The sequence below is a fragment of the Lactuca serriola genome, chromosome 8, assembly GCF_051521515.1.
Source record: "Lactuca serriola cultivar US96UC23 chromosome 8, Lser_US96UC23_V15, whole genome shotgun sequence".
In the NCBI taxonomy this organism is placed as follows: Eukaryota; Viridiplantae; Streptophyta; class Magnoliopsida; order Asterales; family Asteraceae; genus Lactuca; species Lactuca serriola.
In genome coordinates this window covers 314,891,631-314,898,680 of record NC_136415.1, presented here as the reverse complement: position 1 = coordinate 314,898,680, position 7,050 = coordinate 314,891,631, and the positions used below count along the sequence as shown (strand labels likewise).

The 7,050-nt window shown below is 34.9% G+C and overlaps 2 long non-coding RNA genes across 2 annotated transcripts; one reads left to right on the top strand and one right to left on the bottom strand.

Annotated features, from left to right (window-relative positions):
- Positions 1–1,590: 1,590 nt before the first annotated feature.
- LOC145070591 (uncharacterized) lies at positions 1,591–2,764 on the bottom strand. Its single transcript, XR_013690009.1, has 3 exons — positions 2,444–2,764; positions 2,101–2,262; positions 1,591–1,952 (listed from the first exon to the last, which is right to left on the bottom strand). It is a non-coding gene; the product is annotated as an uncharacterized LOC145070591 (long non-coding RNA).
- On the top strand, positions 2,676–4,787 carry LOC145070592 (uncharacterized). Its single transcript, XR_013690010.1, has 3 exons — positions 2,676–2,804; positions 3,144–3,244; positions 4,623–4,787. It is a non-coding gene; the product is annotated as an uncharacterized LOC145070592 (long non-coding RNA).
- Positions 4,788–7,050: the final 2,263 nt, after the last annotated feature.

The following is a 7,050-nucleotide window of genomic DNA, read 5'->3' as shown; positions in this document are numbered from 1 at the left end:
ATAAGGGATCTATATATATAGGAGGCTATTAGGGTTATCTAATGAGGAAACCCTAATTTGGATGCTTAAGCCCTAAGCAACCCATGGATCCCTTTCCTTAAGGCCTTGGACGATTTCCTCATGGGTTTCCCCATAGAATTCGTCCACTCCTTAATACAAGGCAATCCATGGCCCAATTGCAATTATCTTATAATTACAATTCCAGTCCCTTAAGTTTAATTAATCTCTTTTAGTCACAAAACTAATTACCAATTAATTATTGACTAATATTAATTAAACAATATGATTTCTCCTTTAATATATTATTCTTATAATATATTAATAAATCATATTTAATCCTTTCTCTCCATAATTCATCATATCAAGTTGCTTTGGTGAAGGCAACCCAAAAGGACCATGCACCATCGGGTCAAGTACATACCAAAATAGTTATGGACTTAGACACTAATCCAACAGAATAAATCCTAGGGTCGGGCTTTTGGACTCTGGCATTTCTCAAGGCGTGCCTACTCCTCCAACTACTACTCCGGCTATCTGTGACATCCCAGAATTTTGGTCAAAGACTGTGAACGGTCAAATTCACAGTAAGTCTCTTTGTAGTTTGAATCATTAAGTTTTCTTTCATCTAATAGAAAAAAATGAGTTATTTCAACTATTATAAGATATCAGATGGTATTTTACTTCCAAATGTGTAAATTGATAAACCAATCAAACTGCAACCATAGGAATGCGTGTGAAAAACTGAAAATCTGTGTTAAGCAGTTGTGAGCAATATAAAGATTCTAGTCTCGTAGTACATGTTTCCCTAATTCTGAAAATATAAAGAACGTCTAAAACGGAGTTCGTATGCAAAAGATACGACCGTTTTAATAATCCAAAACCAGTAAAATACTGATTTTTCTTAAAACCACTAAAATCATTTCTATCCGTTGAGGAACTTTTACACCTCAAATGGAACTTCCGAAAACATTTTTGAACTCAGGCTATAGCCTAATATTTAATTTTGTATTTGAAATATTTTTATAGAAATATTTATAAAAGTCGAAAATCATACGTTTTCAGCTTAATTAAAATCAAAATTTTAAACGTGTTTTCATAAAGATCAGTATAACAAAACTCAATCCCGTTTGCATTTTTGAAATCACCACGACCTGAAAATTTAGTAGACACTTTTAGAAAATTTATATGAACTGCAAATTTAGTAGACACTTTTAGAAAATTTATATGGACCGCTACGAGGACACGAGAATAGAGGTAGACATCATGATAAATAAATATATACAAAAATATATTGTAGTTATTTTTATGAAAATGTTTATAAGATACATATTGGCAATGCCACTATAAATGTATATATATTTTGGTGTTGTATGCAACTTCAAAAGAATCCATATTAATAGTATAATCACAATGTATACAACACTAACTATATATAAATTTTTCATTCCTATGATACGAGTTTAAATTTATATACATGTAATATATAAGTTATGTAACAAACTCATAATACATACATAGATATAGTATGAATATACATCAATATATACTCAAATTCAACTAAATACTTCTATTCAAACTACAAAATACAAATAAATAAATAGATATAAATTAATAAATAAATAAATAAAGACAGCTTCTACATACTTACACTTCTTCTGTCAAAACCACACTTACACTTCTTTTGTCAAACAAGTAAGGAAAAGGGAAGGTTAACACTCTATCACAATCATCGTACAAATACAAGCTGTAACAGATAAAAATATAAGATAAAAATATACCCTGAACTCTTCTTCTTCAACCTTGTAGAACACTCAAACGTATTCCTTCCTTGAATACAGCTGTAATGAATCACCAATCTATATCCAGTTTTCTTTCTTCCTTCTTCTTCATCCCATTTCATCTTCTTCCTTTTGATTTCAATAAACAGTAACCTCTTAGTTCTAATTCTTTCCCTGTCAAACAAAGAAACCCAAATACATATCAAAACCCCATAGATTTCAATCAAAACAAAAAGAAATTTTGTTGTTCTACTCTTATTCTCCTTCCATTTCCGTTCAAAAAAAAATAATCAAACAAAAAAAAAAAAAGAGAAACTTTTACCTGATGCTTCCCGTTCATTTTTCTGTTGAAGAAGAACCAGCCAAACACCCCTTCGATCACTGTTGTTGCTACCTCCCTCGACTCAACCTCCTGCTCTCTTATATCTCGATGGCAAGCTAGCTCCAAGATCTTCTGCCTTCTTAATTCTTCTCCTCCGTTCTCCTACCAAAAACACCACCAGATGTGGGTAAGTTCTCGGTAATCAAGATGGAGAAAATCCTTTCTTGATTACTTTTGTTTATCATCAAGTTCACTACAACCAAAACTTTTCCCACTGATTTCACAACTCAAACCCAAACACTTCAATGGATTGCTATAAAAAAATGAGAAAGGAGAAGGAAACCTGTGAATGACGATCAAGCCACCGAAGACCCGCCTTCGTCACCGCTGCTGCCTTCGCTTCACCCTCCTCTCCCACCAGTGTCGATTTCCCTTTTCGATGAACAGCAAGAGCCGACGACCTCTTGTTTTGCTCACCCCTGATCGCGATTCCTCAACCCCTCGCACCTCAGAACTGGATGAGAAGGAAACCCGCCAATTCGACCCTTCTCCTTCTTCAGTCTAGTTGAACCAATTTGATTTATGCCTTCGATTTCCCTCGTGTTTCCCTCTGGTTCGGCTGCATTCGTTCTATTGCCCGACTGCCTCTGTTTTCCTTCGTGATTGGATCGTATCCCTTACCCGATCAGACAAATAAACAAGGGGTAAGAGCCTGATCCTTTTTGTAAATGGATCCACTTGTGTGGATCGGTCATGGAGTCCCGATAAAACAAATGGGTTTTGATTTTTACCTGGTCAAAGCTAAATGAAACTTGTATTTAAATTAAACAGAATTGGTCCCTTCCCAGAAAAACCTAATAAATTAAGTCCTAATACCCTAAAACAGTTTCAAATGCACATGTTTAACCCCTGTCTTGAGAATTATTCTCAATATCAGTCCCTGAAGTATGAGTTTTGCAAAATCAAACCCTAGAGCCTATTTATTTTCACAAAGACCACTATATACTCACTAATTAATACCAAACTACCATTTGGTTTATTAGGAAATATAAATATACATGGTGATGCGTTTTAAGAATGAGGAACATCACGTAACGGCTTTCACGACAAGTTTCGCACCACGAGCCTCGTTCACGCTTCAAGGGTGAGTGCTTACGACCCCTTTTCAATATTATTTCGGGGGGGAATACATGTGCCTATATATTTTGTTTATACAAATATATTACCCTTTTAGGCGAAAAAACCTAGTTTATAAAAATATTATTATTTAACAATTTACTATATTGTTACGAATAAACTAGTATAAATTTTCATATACGTATTATGGTCATTTTATTGTGAAATAACCATTTCACACAACAAATACTACATGATACAAAGTTTTATGATTTTTATATTATAACAAGTACGTTATGAAATTGTGTAGTATTTCAATAGTTCAAGATATTACTATACATGTATATTTATATGTTTATATGCATAAAGTTTATACATGTACATATGTTCATTAATTTGAAACATTCATTTTTAGTCTTGTATGATATGCATACTACCGGTTTAAAGTATTTCAAAGTTTCAAGACTTCTATACATGAATACTTTTATGCATGGCTTTACACACATATACAAGTTCGTTATGTTGAAATACATATCTCTATAAAAGCGAGTAATTTATACTTTTATAAATACGTCAACCATACTCGGCTTTTACAAATGCTATACTTCGAAATTCATTATGCCCGGTACTTAACTATAATTAAGTTAGGGCTAAGAGTTATTCACAAACTTTTCGTTTTTGAGTGAGACGCTACTATTCATTAGCTGAGTTTAATTACTTAGTCTGCCCCACACTGCTATAATCGTTAATCTTCGGAGCGAGGTACATATGTATAGATCTATATGGGGTCGACAACCCCACCTGCAGTTGCTAGCTACAACCATCGACTGATCAATCGTAGCAGGTGATATGTGTCTACGATCGTTACTACGACGTCCAATGAAGCGTCGTAGGGAGGGGTACTTTTCGTCCATAGCTCGATTATAGAACTCACTAAAAACATTAACACGAATCTCTCTCTTTCTCTTACTACAACCATAGGCTTGGTTGCCTTCATGTACATTTTTAAGTATGAAAATTACTTATACAATGCATTCATTTTGACTTTTAATGAAGTCACTACAAGTACATTTTAAGTAAGGAAATTACTTATACAAAACATTCATTTTGACTTTCAATAAGTCATTACAAGTACATTTTTAAGTATGTAAGTTACTTATACAAAACATTCATTTTGACTTTCAAGGAGTTATTACAAGTAAATGTTAAAAACATGAATTTACTCATATCAAAATACATTCTTGGATTTTAAAGACTCTTTGCAAATATTGTTTATAACTATTGTTATAGTTATACATACAAAGTTAATACTTTTTTAGACCTATTAAAAGTATTACTGCGTTAGCAGAAAACCTGTGACGCTCACCAACCTTTGTGTTAACTTTTAAAACTACATGTATTCTCAGGAAAACACTAAGCAGACATTCAAGACATATTGGATTACAGGTGACCAAGTTTATTTGTTGTTGTATCATATGCCTACCTGTTAAGGCAATTAATGTATTATTATTATTATTTGTAAAAACATTGTATCAAGATGGAACATAAATGCTATTTTGTTTATTGTTGTACTTGTGCTATATATTCAATTTGTCTGTGATCCATGAACTTAGTCGCACAGTTCGGCGTGTTCCGCTGCCTCGGCCGGGGGTGTGACACTATCATAACCACAAAACAATTTCGTGAAGGCCCTAGTACCGTATTTGAAACCGGTGGCTCCTCTATACCACCAGGGTTCTCTCCCCCAAGGGCAGATCTTGAAGAAGCTTCAATTCGTTTGGCTCAGTTTTTGGCTCAAGAGCAAGCAGGTTGAAGATCTTCAAAGTGAAAATACAAATCTAAAGATTCAAGTCTCTGATCTCAAAGAAGATGGAGTTATCAAGAGCAAGCAGATTTCTTAGCTGCAGCTCACTTCAATCTTTTGACCTCCAGCTACTTTGATCTGAAGAAGAAACTAGAAGAAGATTTCGGTGTTAAGTACAAGACTACTGCTAATGAACATAGAATTAATCTTCACTCTGAGGCTCACCCCATCGTTGTGCCGACTGCTGATACCTCAAGGGTTGTGAATCGCTTCGAAGATGAACTTGCCCATGCTCCTCACGTTGCGAAGATAATAAGAGAGAGACAAGCTGAAGCAGATGAGAAGGGACAACTCTTATTCAAGAGGAGTTCTGATACAAATGCACCTGGGAACAAATCCACAATCACCGTAACAAATCTCGAGGCCGCAAGATTGTAAGGAGGAAGAGCGGTAATACAGAGCTCTACAAGGATAGTCATGACTTCAATTCTTGGACCAGAGTAGATCTTTCGGAGCTATCTCAATCTCCCTTCTCAAATCCAACAAACAACCAACAAGCAACAAACTTCAAACATTTCCATGAAGACCAAGTGAAGAAGGGATTCCCATCGATGAAAACTTCTGAATCTGTGATAAAATACTATCCATATGTCATTGACCCTAAAACTGGTCATCCCCTCCAAGTGGTGATGTGGCCTGCTATAAAACAAGTCAAACAAATTCCAGTGCTTCAAAGCTATCCGGATGGATCCTTGAGTTCGATGCTTTACTGTGTATTTGATGAGACAACAACATCTGTTGTCATCAAACTTAAAGAAGGATGCATTCGTCTATACGACAAAAGGGATTTGTTCCAGTTCAGAAAATGGGACATTCACCACTTGAGCAATTTTCAGATTCATGTTGCTGAGGAGATTTTCGAGTCGGCTGCGAAAGAGTACACTGCGATGGTTGTCGAGATTATTAATAAGAGAATGTGGAATGGAGCCATGGGACTGGATGATGTAATGCTCGTGAACAAAGTTTGACCTAAAGCTAGCACCAAACCAAGGGGGGGGGGGATTGAAGGGTATAATTAGTGGTTTGGTCTAGAATTTCTATGTAATAGGTCTTTTTTGGTTATTCGATAGCTTATTATAGTTGTTCTTGGAGTTTACGGTTGTCAAGGAGTTTACATCCGTAAACCCAGGGGCCGGCCCAATATTGTATAAATAGGGGTTTGCTAGGTCCTTTGTAGCTTGTTGATGCCTAGGTATTCTCAGCTCCTATAACCTCAAGTTGTACTAGACGTGATTCTAATAGAAAAGCATGTGCAAGCTTGTTTGTTCTTTATTCTACTCATTCTTAATTAATTTACTGATTGTGTTTGCTATTTGACCACTGGTAAGATCCGTTTTAGGAACTTACACTATAGGTATTTGTAGAGACGACATGTAGTCTCCATAAGTATGGCCATGTCGTCTCTATAGGTATTTCCATATAGCTCCTTTTAACCACTATAATTTCTCAAAATTTTAAAACTGTAAATTTACAAAATAGCTAAATCGGTAAATTTAACTGCAAAATATTAAAATACAATATAATCTTAAAACATTAAAATATAATAAAATCTCATAACATTTACCAAAACATTTATTTGAAATGCATAAAAGTTTCATAGAATTACAAATACTACCTAATTTAATTTGATCCACTAGAAGTTTGCCAATCGGTACTTTGAGCATCATCACTTTGAGCATCATCATTATATATCACTTGTCTGTTCGGAAGTTGTACTTGTGAGAGATCAATATTGAATTGAACCGGCGGTGGAGGTTGGGTGTTTGGATTTTGAGACATGAACATTTGTTGCATTTGTTGATTAAACTGTTGACTCAATTGTTGAGTCAACTAAAGAGAAAATGCATTGAGGTCTACATTATTTTTTTGAAGGAGTTGGGATATTATAAGGTGCTACAATTTTCACTTTTCGACCAACACCCCGTGTATGACCTCTCCTTTCTCCAAGTACACGAGCCAAGCATTCTAGT